The following is a 12,500-nucleotide window of genomic DNA, read 5'->3' on the forward strand; positions in this document are numbered from 1 at the left end:
TAGGAAAACACAACAACAAATAGGAAAACACGACAGCAAATATGAAAACGACGACTGCTGTTGTATTCCTATTTGCCGTTGTGTTTTATGATTTGCTGTTGCGTTTTTCTATTTGCTGTTGTGATTTGCACTTCAGGGCCACCGTACATTTAATTGAGTTGGTAGTTTCACACCATATAGCCTACTTGTAAAATAAATGTTTAGAGCTCAGAAAAAGTTCCTACCTAAATCTTTAAATAGGTGTCAGCTCTTCTACCATACTTACACATGAAAAATGACCTAAAATTAATGACTAATGAATTAATGACATGTCACGGCACTAATTTCTATAGAGATCATGAATTCAGATACTAGAAATGTCAATTTCAAAGTTATAGTTTGCTGACTGACTCTAAGAAACTACATCTTTGGAAACATATCCAGACATCTTGTCTTAATTAGCCATACTGCTTGTGCTTGCCCCCGTTTTATTTGATATCAAACAGTTCCTTCACAGGATTACCTGTAGCCTCTTTGCAGGGTTTGCACCAGCAAAAGCATGAAATTCTAATTTGATTACGTTCTTTATATAGTCATGTTATTGTGCTTTTATAAATGGAGAAAGTGCAAACATAACATGCTGATAACTTTTCTATATTCTAAATGTGTGAAGTAGCTCATAAAATTAGGCTATTGCTATTTCTCTTTTAAGATCTGAATAATCAAAGCACTTTATAGAATACCACAAACATCTTATTTACAATGTTATTTAAGTCTGAATGTCAACTAGATTGGAACCTATTTTTTTTTATGCACGCAAACTGCAATGAACATACTGCATTTCTGTATTTGTAGTACCTTGATTTAGGGGCGTCTTTGACTGATGTAAACAGGAAGTAGAATGTTGCCATCCATGGTGTCAGTTAGTTAGCTGTGGGCTACAACTACCCCGATTTTGTTTAGCCTATATTTGTTTACATTTTAGCAAAGTTGTACAACTAAAAGTACGCCGAATTATCTTTTAGCGGTTCCTGTTTGTAATGTACCCTTGGATGCACGTACAACTACCATATTACGTTACTTTGAAACTAAAGAAAACTTCAAAATGTGAAAATCATCAGACAAGTTCGGGAGTTATAATGAGCGTTTTTTATTCCTATGATTTCTAAGCGGATTTATGGACGCTAGCCTATTTGCGATGGACATTGGGGTTACCGGTAAGTGTAAATCACACTGAATCTAAAAATGTATGTTTTATTATTGTGTGTTCAGATTTGACTATGGGCTGTTTTTGACGCTAATTGAGTCTCACGCTTAACGTCAGGTGGATAATTAATTTCCTTATTTCACTTAAATGTATTGTAAAAAAATCACTAAAAATGCTAAAAGAAATCGTGTTAAACAAAATAAATACAAAATCTGAAAATGCTATGAAACGTAAAGCATGCGTGGTACTGTGTCATACTCTGACAGTGGTGGAAAACATAGGCCATAGGCATACATTTACAATTTTGTATTTCCCTTTTCTGTTACTTTATAGCCTACTTCTAACGTTACTTCTCTGCAGTGCATTTCAATGGGAATTATTGTACGTGTTGCTCTACTTCAATCATTTCATAACTTAAGTAGCCTATATAAAGTTATTAAAACACACCTTTCCTAGCGGCAACATTGAAGTACACATCAGTGTATCAATAATTATAATCCCAAAATATAACATACATTATTCTGAAATGGGCCATTCTGCACGATGAGTACTTTTACTTGTGGCGCATCCTATATTTTTGATACTACAAGTCAAATTTTGAATGCAGGACGTTTACTTGGAACAGAGCATTTCTACACTGTGGTATTGCTACTTTTACTCAAGTTAAAGATCTAAGTATACTTCTTCCACCACTGCACTCTGAGTAGATTTTCCAGAACTGATGATGTCATAAATATCCATACATTTGATGCAGCTGCTCAGGATGTATTTTCCATTGGGAAAAACATGTTTAATTTAACACGAAGAAAAGAGCAATGCAGTAACATGAACCGAGTGTGTACATATTATACATTTATACGTTGATCAGACTTTTTACTGTGAATCTGGTGATCTTATCGTAACTACCATCAAGTGTACTAGTCCATGAGGCCCACAGTCAATATTGCGTTATGATGGCCAGTCTGCAGTTTGTGCCTCTACCACTAGATGTAAGCAGTGATACACTGGCCTCCCACATGCATACTCACAATACACACACACACACACACACACACACACACACACACACACACAAACACAAACACAGACAGCCTTTTGTTGTCATAGTTTTTTCTTTTAACCTAAGGTGACAATTAAAGGTTTGACAAAGTTATTGCTTCGAATACAGAAAGAAGAAAACTCAGAAATCCCTGCAGAGAAAGGGTGATGAATCAATAGCCATTACCTTTCACACACACCTCTCTCTGGTACTCAGAGAGTACATTTAATGGTTCTTATATGTCAGTGTTTGTCCTGCTATCCTTTTGAGAACCAGTGACCTGAATTCAAAGATACTGTAGCATGTTTTTTGCTAAGTGCAGTCATTTGTGTACTGTACTTTCACATCGCTTGTGTCTTTGCTTAAAACAAACTTTCGCCTTGATATCAGAAGTGTGCAGTTTGCAGTTGTTAAAATACAAATTTAAACTCTCGGCTTGATTTCAAGACTGGCAACATTTTAGAAAATTGCAACAAAGATGGTCAGAGTCAATGTGTCTCTAGTCTGTGTTTTTCCGAAAACAGCAGCTGCAGATTGTTACATCCCGGTGAAATACAGTCACACTTTACACCATTTAGCGTTAGCTGTCAGCACTGTAACCGTGTTTAATCCAGCTACTAGCTAGCGGTAGGCTAACGTTAGCTGCTGTCGAGTATAGTGTTAACTAGCTAGCGGTAGGCCAATGTTAGCTGCTGTCGAGTGTAGTGTTAACTAGCGTCATGTGCAGCGATGTTTCTGTTGCCTGTAACGTCTGTTTCAGAGCATCAGAGAGAAGCGCAGATGTATCAGTGGCACCAGAATGAGGCACCGAAATCCGCGTTGCTATTCCTGCAGCAGCAGGATGTGTTACGAGGAAGTACGGCAAAATAGTAGCCTGTTAGGCACGACTCAAAGCCGAGTGAAGTGAAAATAAATTAATAAATGGCGGCATGCGATTAATACGATTAAAAAAAATTAACGCATTATGCTCGGCCCTTAATCGCATCGCGATTAACGCATTAATGCTGACAGCCCTAGTTTATTTCAATCAATCACATAGATACATAACATCACATACATAACATAAATGGTAAAAAAATAACAAATAAAAACAAAGTATCACCTTAGTTCATGCAGTGTCATCTTAACTCGTTTATAATCAACACTGATCGAAAAGGTGTAGGTTGAAGCATTTGCTTATTACACCTGCCCTTTTTACATTCTATTTTATTTTTATTTTGTTCTTAGGTCCGTCAGGATATTATCAATCTTATAAAATGTATTATTATGAATTTCTGTATGTAATATATTAACACACATATGTGCAGAAGTAAAAAAACTAAACAAAATACATTCCCATTCATATACACATTGCCATTCATGCCTCACTTTTATATTTATCATCCTACTTTTTAGTATTTTTTTTAAAATCTTTGTAGCGTGTAACTCATTTTTACTTCCTCATCTAAAAGATTCCACATGTTTACTCCTTTTGCTGATATACATCTTTGTTTTACATTTGTTCTAATCTTTATCTTTGTGAACATGCACATTCCCCTCAGTTCATACTTGTTCTCTCTAATCTCAAACTGCTTCTGGATAGACTCTGGAACCATCCTATTTTTGACTTTATACATTGTTTAGGCTTCCACCAAGTCTCTAAATTTAAGTGTGTCTGAGTTTATAAATAATCTGTTTGTTGGTTCAAGGTATTCTGCTCTGTTAATCAGTCTTATTGCTCTCTTTTGTAATATAAAAATAGGGTTAGTGATGGTTTTGTACGTGTTTCCCCATATTTCCACACAATATTAAGGAACTGTACAATATATGTAGTGAATCTGAATTGAGCACATCTTTTGTTTTATGTAATATCGCAATGGAAATTGATACTTTTGTTTTCACTTGTTTGATATGTGGTTTCCAGCATAATTTGTGGTCTGTAATCACTACTAAGAATTTGCTTTCATAGACTCTTTCTATTTCCACATTTTCTATCATGATATTTGCTTCATAATTGATTTTTTTATTTCCAAATATCATGAATTCAGTTTTATTTAAATTTAAAGACAACTTATTAATATCAAACCATCTTTTGAGCAGATTTTCAGCTCTTTCTCCCCTGTATCCGAAAGCAGCCTCAGGCCATCACCAGAGCAAAATAAATTTGTATCATCAGCAAACAACACATATTTCAACAATTTAGACAAACTACAGACATCATTTATGTACAATATGAACAGATTTGGACCGAGTACTGAACCTTGTGGAACCCCACATGTTACTTTCTTTAAATCAGATTTATCATTACCTATTTATACTGCTGTCTGTTGTCCAGATAGTTACTAAGCCATGTGTGTGCTACACCTCTTATGCCATATTTTTCTAGTTTTGTCATTAATATTGCATGATCTATAGTGTCAAATGCTTTTTTTTAGGTCTGTAAATACTCCTACTGTGAATTTCTTATTTTCTATTGCTGTTGATATCTCGTCTACATAATTGTCATTGTGGTGGATCGGTTGGATCTGAAACCATATTGGTAATCACTCAATAATGTGTGGGTTTCAATGAAGTGGTCCATTCTTAGAACAAAAAGTTTTTCTAATATCTTAGAGAACTGAGGAAGAAGAGAGATAGGTCTGTAATTTGAAAATAAGTACATGTCTCCATTTTTATAGATGGGTATGATCTTTGCTATTTTCATTTTGTTGAGAAATATGCCCGTTTGGAATGATTGGTTACAGATATAGGTTAGTGGTTTTGCTATATTTTCTTAAATTTCTTTTTTTAACTAGTGTCATATCAATATCATCACAATCAGGAGATTTTTTTATTTTTAAATGTATTTACTATCTCAATTATCTCCTCTTCCTCAATTCGCTTCAGAAAGATGGTTTTGGCATGCGTGTTGATGTTATCTTCACCTATATCATCCTTCACTTTTGGCTCCACAATATCCTTTGCTAGATTATAGCCGACATTCACAAAATAATCATTAAATTAATTGACAATCTCTCTCGAATTGGTTATGTTTGTTTCATTATTTTTTTTGAAGTGGTTTGGATAAGCTGATTTTGCTGTGCACGTTATAATGATGCTGTTAAGCACTTTCCATGTGCCTTGTATATTGCTTTTGTGTTGAACCAATAATGTATTATAATATTCCTTCTTGTTGTATCTCATTATAGTTGTGAATTGTTTTTACATAATGTATACTTATTTTCTGTATTTTAAATAATAGATTTTTCTAGTCCCCTAGTGATCCAGGGCTTTTCTTCATATTGTTGCTTTCTTTGAGTTATTCCAGCTTTGTGAATTTAAAGCCTCTTTAAAAGCCCTGATGGCTTCTGATGTTCTCAAGCGAGTGACTATCAATGAGTGGTCATCAATAAAAGAGATTGAATTAGGCTTGATAATAATATTAATTATGGGGCACTAGTCAGTTCAAATTGAATTAAATGCAGAAAATGAGACCAGACCTGGTAGAATTAACCCCTACCATCATTCAGTCTTGCAATAAGATCTTCAAATAAGGCTGTGTCTGTCATTAACTTCAGCCCGTCTGTAAAACTAGGCCTCACTTGGCTATTCCAGTGTCTAAGAATAATTAGACTTGAATGAACTTTCTACAATTTTGCATTTTAAATCATTATTTACATAGAGTGCAACCCCTCCTCCCATTTTGTTTATTCTGTTGGTGGTGAATAGTTTGTAGCCCTCTATTTCTACATTTTTCCCGATCATTTAACATGGTTTCAGATACAACAATTACACTAAAAATATTGTCATATTGTCTCAGGTAGATTTTTGTGAAGTTGTTACAGAGACTCCTGCTGTTGAAGTGTATTATTGACAATGTTCCTTCCATAATGACATTTCTTTTGAATTGTTCATCGGTATAATACTCACAGTTACAGTTGTTAATATTGTAGAGATGGTTCTCAGGATCTATGCCATTTTCCATTTTATGTATTTGATGTTCCGTGTAGTCAAATGTTTTCAAATTCAGCTCTTCATATTTCTCATGCTCATATTGACAGCTACCTGTATATTCCAATAATCCTATTCCTCCAAGGTCATTATGATTCTCTAAATGGTAAAGAGATATCCATATCCGATCCCCTCATAACAGTCTGTCGTTGATGTAATTCCATAGAGATTGTCTTGGCTATACAAATGATTCCACACAGTGTTCCATGGTGTCAGCAGACACAGGCAAAATTGCACAAAATTCGAGGTCATGCAATAATTTAAACGTGTTATCATAGATCTAATTGGCCTTTCGAAGCAGAGAGAGCTGTTCATCGGTATATGTCCAAGTCTTTCAGCTCCCTTACCATGATGGATTTTGCTTCTTCAGGTGATCCGTTCAGCTTTATCCATACTTTACATTTCCTTGTCCACATAGCTTGTATCTTGTTCTGCTTTTTTAAGATTCATGCCTGCCTTGCAATATCGTCATTTTTCTTGGCTGGTTGATGATTCAGGAACACATTTGTCCCCTGCAGCTTCTTGGCCTGTCTCAGTAGTTCCATTTTGGATTTTCTATTTACAAAGCGTATTATAATGTTCGGTTTGGCGTTACTGTCCTTTCGAGGAATTGTGTGACATGCTGTTAATGCACATACTGTTAATGGTACCTTTTTTCTGTACTTTCCGTCTGTTATAACACACATGTATTTCAGTTGTAAAAATAATTCCAAACCTATTTATCCTATTTACTTGGAACATTTTGTTATTTATTTATTGAACATTTTACACTCCACACAACATATAACACCTCCCTCTTCTCTCCCAAACCCGTCCCTACAACCTATTAAATCAAATAATTATTAATTTCTTACACTGCACTGTAACTTTTATTCTTGTATTTGTATATTATTCTATTTTAGTTTTTATTTTCTGTCTCTTTTTAATTGCTCTTTTATGTAAAGCACTTTGAATTGCCTTGTTGGTGAAATGTGCTACAGTCACCAGGGCATAGAGAACACTGTTGGGCCTACAATCTCCAGCCTGTCAGTCTGTCACCAGGGCATAGAGAACACTGCTGTGCCTGCCTGTCTCAGAGGAAGTGTTAACCGCACCGCAGCCGCTTTCGGCTCACCATTATATTATATTGCAGCGAATGCTGTCTGCGTGGAGTTTTGAAAAGCCACATTGCAACCGCATTACCGGCATTGCCGTGACTCACTGCGACTTAAACAAACTGCCGAGGCAACGTAATTTCTGCACCTCTGCGTGTGTGTGTGTGTGTGTGTCAGAGCCCTGCTCTCTGTCAACATGCAGAGAGGACAGATAAGCTTGACTTACGTGCTCTCAGGTACCGAAATTTGGCACTGTTTGATTTAACGTGAACTGTTCTCAGAAGTACCGAGGTATTTCGGTCGATACCCAAAAAAGTACAGAATTCAGTACCCAACGCTACACAATATTGTAGGATAAAATGCATGTGGCTACCGACAATTTAGATAATATGTAAAAACATGCAGACAATAAAGAAACAACTCATACACTAAGACAGATGGTGCATAGAAGAGGAGCCAGGCTCCTCTCAGGAGAACTGGAATTATAAAGAAGAGATAATGAGCTGTGATGGGATTCTCTTCAAAGGAGACGGAATCATTGTACCACACTCCTTGAGACTGGCAGTGATGGTTGCATTCATCATAGTTAATTTGGGACTGAGCAAGAAAAACGCCTCTTTTAGTTAATGGTCCTTTTCAAAAAGCTACAGTTCACCACGTAGGCCATATGAAAAGATTAAAGTAGATCTTTTGACTTTAAAACTCTATGTCAGGGATCTTCAACAGGGGGTCCGGGGCCCCTAGGGGGTTCTCAGAGTCAATGCAGGGGGGGCCTCCAAATTATTGTTAATTTTTGAATTTTTTTTTCAAAAATTAAAAAGTCTTAAGATGAATCCAACATATTATTAGCAAACATAAATCCCCACTGCTTACTGGCCCATAGGTAAAGTAGTCCCTAAGGCCATTAACAGATACAGTTCATCCTAAGGGTTCACTGTGCTACATGTATGTTTAACATTTAAACATAATTTATAAAATCATGCCAACAATTAGTAGGCTATTTTAATAGCTTAGTATTCGATGCAAAAAGGTATAAAGGTGGCCCTACACATTATTGTTGGCCCAGTTTATTATGCAACTTTTTAAGGGGGTCCCTGCTCTGTCCCTCTTTAAGTTAAGGGGTCCTTGGCTTGAAAAACTTTGAAGACCCCTGCTCTATGTGATTATTTTTAGTAGTAAAATATTACCTTTCTTTTCATTTAATGTGGAACCAGTGCTGTAGTTGACTCCTTTAGGGTATATTGAAGCATCCACACATTGATTTAAGATTCTTCAGAGTTGCCCATTCAGATATTCCAGTGATGCACAAAAAGTGGTGTATTATACTAACTATATAGTTTAAAGAATATTTTAGATTCAAGACAAAACTGACAGAAGACTCGCAAAAAAAGGCAAATTACAAATTTGTCTGCTATTTCAGCACCACGAACAGCGGACCATGGATTTATCAATAGTATCAATAATTACCACAGTTAAGCTACTGATAATCAGAGACATGGTCACAGCCACAGACTCTAACTTGCCAAACCTCAGTCAGATAAAGAATCAATGAGTCAGACTATTCAACTAAACAACCCCTCTGCCCCTGCACTCTCTCTGCTACTAAGGGATGGAGAAGGGGGATGGGAGATTAACAAGGGGCATGCATTTTGGTGATTTTATGATCTAAAATAATAATTTTTCATACGGGGCAAAAAAAGATGTGATGATCTCAATCAGTGATCAGCTTCTCACTTCAGCTAAGATGCAGGTTAAAGCGAGGCTAAGAGTTTCCAGCCATGCTAGCAGCCCTTTGAGGCTTATGCACTGCGACGCTTTGAGCCAATATGAGCATGTTCACATGCTCTGCACCAAATGTCATGGTGATCCATCCAATAGTTGTGAGATATTTCACTAATAGCCAGAAATATCAACCTGCGGGTGGGGCTCGAGGAAAAGTCAGAAGATCACCAAAGTAAATTGCATTTCAGTCCAAAGTGACTGTTCACAACAGACCAACATTGCCATCTCTAAATATCGCATAAAGCTCACGTGCTGTCAAATTAAGTTTAAAATGTCTCATTCGTGCTAAAGAAAACGCATGCAGATTTCTTAACCTGTGAAATACAGCTCAGCTCCTTTTGGGAAGATGTCTTAAGAACACATTCCAGCAGCACAAAAGCAGACCAGTAACCAAACCAGTCAAATTATTATAATCTAGCCAAATTATTATATATCTGTCCTCCCCGTTGTCTTCCTTTTCTCTTTCCTCCTCTCCCTCCTTACTTCCGCTCTCTTGGTACCGGCAGCGGTGTTGTGGGTTGTGTCTTAACGCCTGAACTACGGCTAATGGAGACCACACGTGCACAGGACTCACGTGTGGTGGCAGACCGATGCTCTGCTCCCTGTAGGAGAGTCATCGTGGGCTAAAAATAGTGCAGTAGCGGAGGAGGGAAATGAGCTGGAGAAGACAACATCAGAGAGAAATAGAAACTTTCAGGTTATTTTTACCCCATGTGTCCCTCTGCTGCATCCCAGGTGTGATTTCCTCCCTGTAAAAAAACCTTTTTTTTTAAATTTATTGGTCTATTTTTGTCTGTGTGCACCCTCACTGGCTTCTAAACTTTTGTTCAGTTAACTATGACTATGGGTTCATAAAGTTCATAAGTTGAACAGCTCTGGTTCCGGAAGTGAGTTTCCCCATCCAATATCCCCATTGAGTATTCAGAAAATGCTTGTATATTGTATAATATATGGAACCAAGCCAGCTCCGAGATGAATCATGACCATAAAACAGTTGATTTGGCTCAAAAGAACATAGTTAAAACTGCAAAAAAGGCAAATGTACTAAATAGACGAGGGGAGAACATTTCTCTTTGTTTGATTTCATTAAAAGTAAAGTTGGGCTTTGCTGTTTGCTTCACGTCTTATTTAAAAAAGAAGACAGAGAAATGGCAGAGAGCGGCTGTGCCGAGAGAATTAAACAAAACTTATTTTCATACGTTTCAACGCTGGGTTCTTATATGCAGTTTTGCCTGTAAAATTCTGCTACCGCTCTGCAAAAGGCAGACTAAACATACGGGCACCCACTGCCAGCGGACGGTTCGGAAATGAATTGAACCACTCCGTTCTGCTGTTGTTGAAGCTGCCTGTGAAAATCCTAGTTTTATACAGTCTACGGTGAAAACGTAGCTAGGCGGCGATCTCTAACGACTGCCCCACTGTCATTTCAAACCAATCACATAATTTGTTCCACCCCAGCTGTTAGCGACCCAGGTCGTGCGCAATTCACATTGATATCGACCCTAGTCTACAGTCTATCAAACCCACTTGGCGACCTGGGTTGCGAAGCCGAGTAGATCAAGGAGGGTTACCCCATTCAAACACACTTTCGACCTGGGTATAACCCTGATGGAGCCATTGGTGTGCAAGGGGTATTAGTAGGGGAGGGGGATGGGGATATGGCGGAGACGAGACGGCGGGGATGGGGGTGGATGGCTAGCAGAAACAAACCTCCTTGAGCAGAAATTGAAAAGGGTCTTCAGAAGGGCAAGTTCAGTTTCAAAGCCCTTCCAGATGGTTATCTCGACAAGACTAAAGTAATGTAATGTACTGTCCATGTGAATTGAGTTACCCAAGGACAGTGTTGGGGTAATATATATAATATAATATAAGTAATATATTACTGTAATATTATAATTTTCCGAGCAGTGTAACTTTCCAAGTAACAAATAGTGTAAGGGATTACAATTTCCAAACCAGTACTTGGAAACAGAGAAGAATACTTCCAACTGCTGGAAGTATTGTCACTATATAAAGGCGTTGATCTGGGTGGGAACATCGATGACATCCAACATGTCACTGTGAGCAGAGCAGAGCAGCGGCCCTCTCCTCTATCGCCTTGTGCACACAGGCACAGCTATTGGAATCTGCATCGCCGGGTACTTGTGCGAAACTCGACAAAATTAATAGAAAATGCCCTATTAATAATTAACGTCTTTATGGAGAAAATGAATGGGATTCAACATTAAACACACACACACAAACCTAACAACCTGCCATTATTTTCTACAGAATAAAAGTCAAAAGAAGGGTTTTGATGACATTTCTTCAGCAGTCCAATCTCCAATCTGTGAGTGGATGTATATTTTCTTTGTAATCTCCTCCCCAGCTGTCGTTGCTGACAGCCACAGAAATTGAAAAGATGTAGTGCAGACTACACAGCTGAGTACAAAAAGAATAAAAAACATGGGAGTAATGGCTGGGAGATATGGAACAAGCGGTAATCACTGCAATTATTATTATCATTGTCATTTTTTATTTTAGCCCATGGCAGAACGCTTGTGTGTGTGTGTGTGTGTGTGTGTGTGTGTGTGTGTGTGTGTGTGTGTGTGTGTGTGTGTGTGAGTGTGTGTGTGAGTGTGTGTGTGAGTGTGTGTGTGAGTGTGTGTGTGAGTGTGTGTGTGAGTGTGTGTGTGTGTGTGTGAGTGTGAGTGTGAGTGTGAGTGTGAGTGTGTGTGTGTGTGTGTGCGTGCGTGCGTGATGGAAGTATTCCGCTATTTTAGGCCTCCGGTTGAGCAGTAACCCTTAATCCGTCACAGTAATGCTTGATGCCAAAGCCACCCACTCTCTCCAATCATATGGACCCCTTCCCTTTGCCTCTCTATCTTTACCTTTTTTCTTTCCCTTTATTTCCACTCTTCCCCTCTGTCTTCCATTCTGCCGCATATGGCATTCTTTCTCTTGTTCTCTCTCTGACTCTTTGGCTTTTTTCAGTGCATTTACAAACCTCCAGTTTTGTCTCCATGTTCTGTCTTTCAATCATCCTCGCGGTCTCATATCTCCCCACTTTATCCCTCCAGATCAGGTGGCTTAACTGTTCCCTGTCACTCATGCAGCAGCTCCAGCCAGAAGACACGTTAATAATAATATACTGAAACAATCGATTAAAACATTACCTGGAGGGGGAGGGAAATTATATTGCGTTTTAATGTCAGTGAAAATGAGCAAAGTGGTCCGATGACTGACTCGCCAGTTTAAAGTTCAGTGCCAACAGTATGGTTAAAATTAGGCAATTCAAATGACATGGTTAAGGTTAGGGAGAGAAAAAATAGAACAAGAAAAAGTCATTTATTGTTCGTCCGACACATGACACGAACTTTCTCTTCCACTAGACTGTTACATTTTCTCTGTATTTCATTCACTTCAGTTTAAGCCCATACAAAATTGAAGA

Source organism: Sander vitreus, chromosome 21 (assembly GCF_031162955.1).
Source record: "Sander vitreus isolate 19-12246 chromosome 21, sanVit1, whole genome shotgun sequence".
Classification (NCBI taxonomy): Eukaryota; Metazoa; Chordata; class Actinopteri; order Perciformes; family Percidae; genus Sander; species Sander vitreus.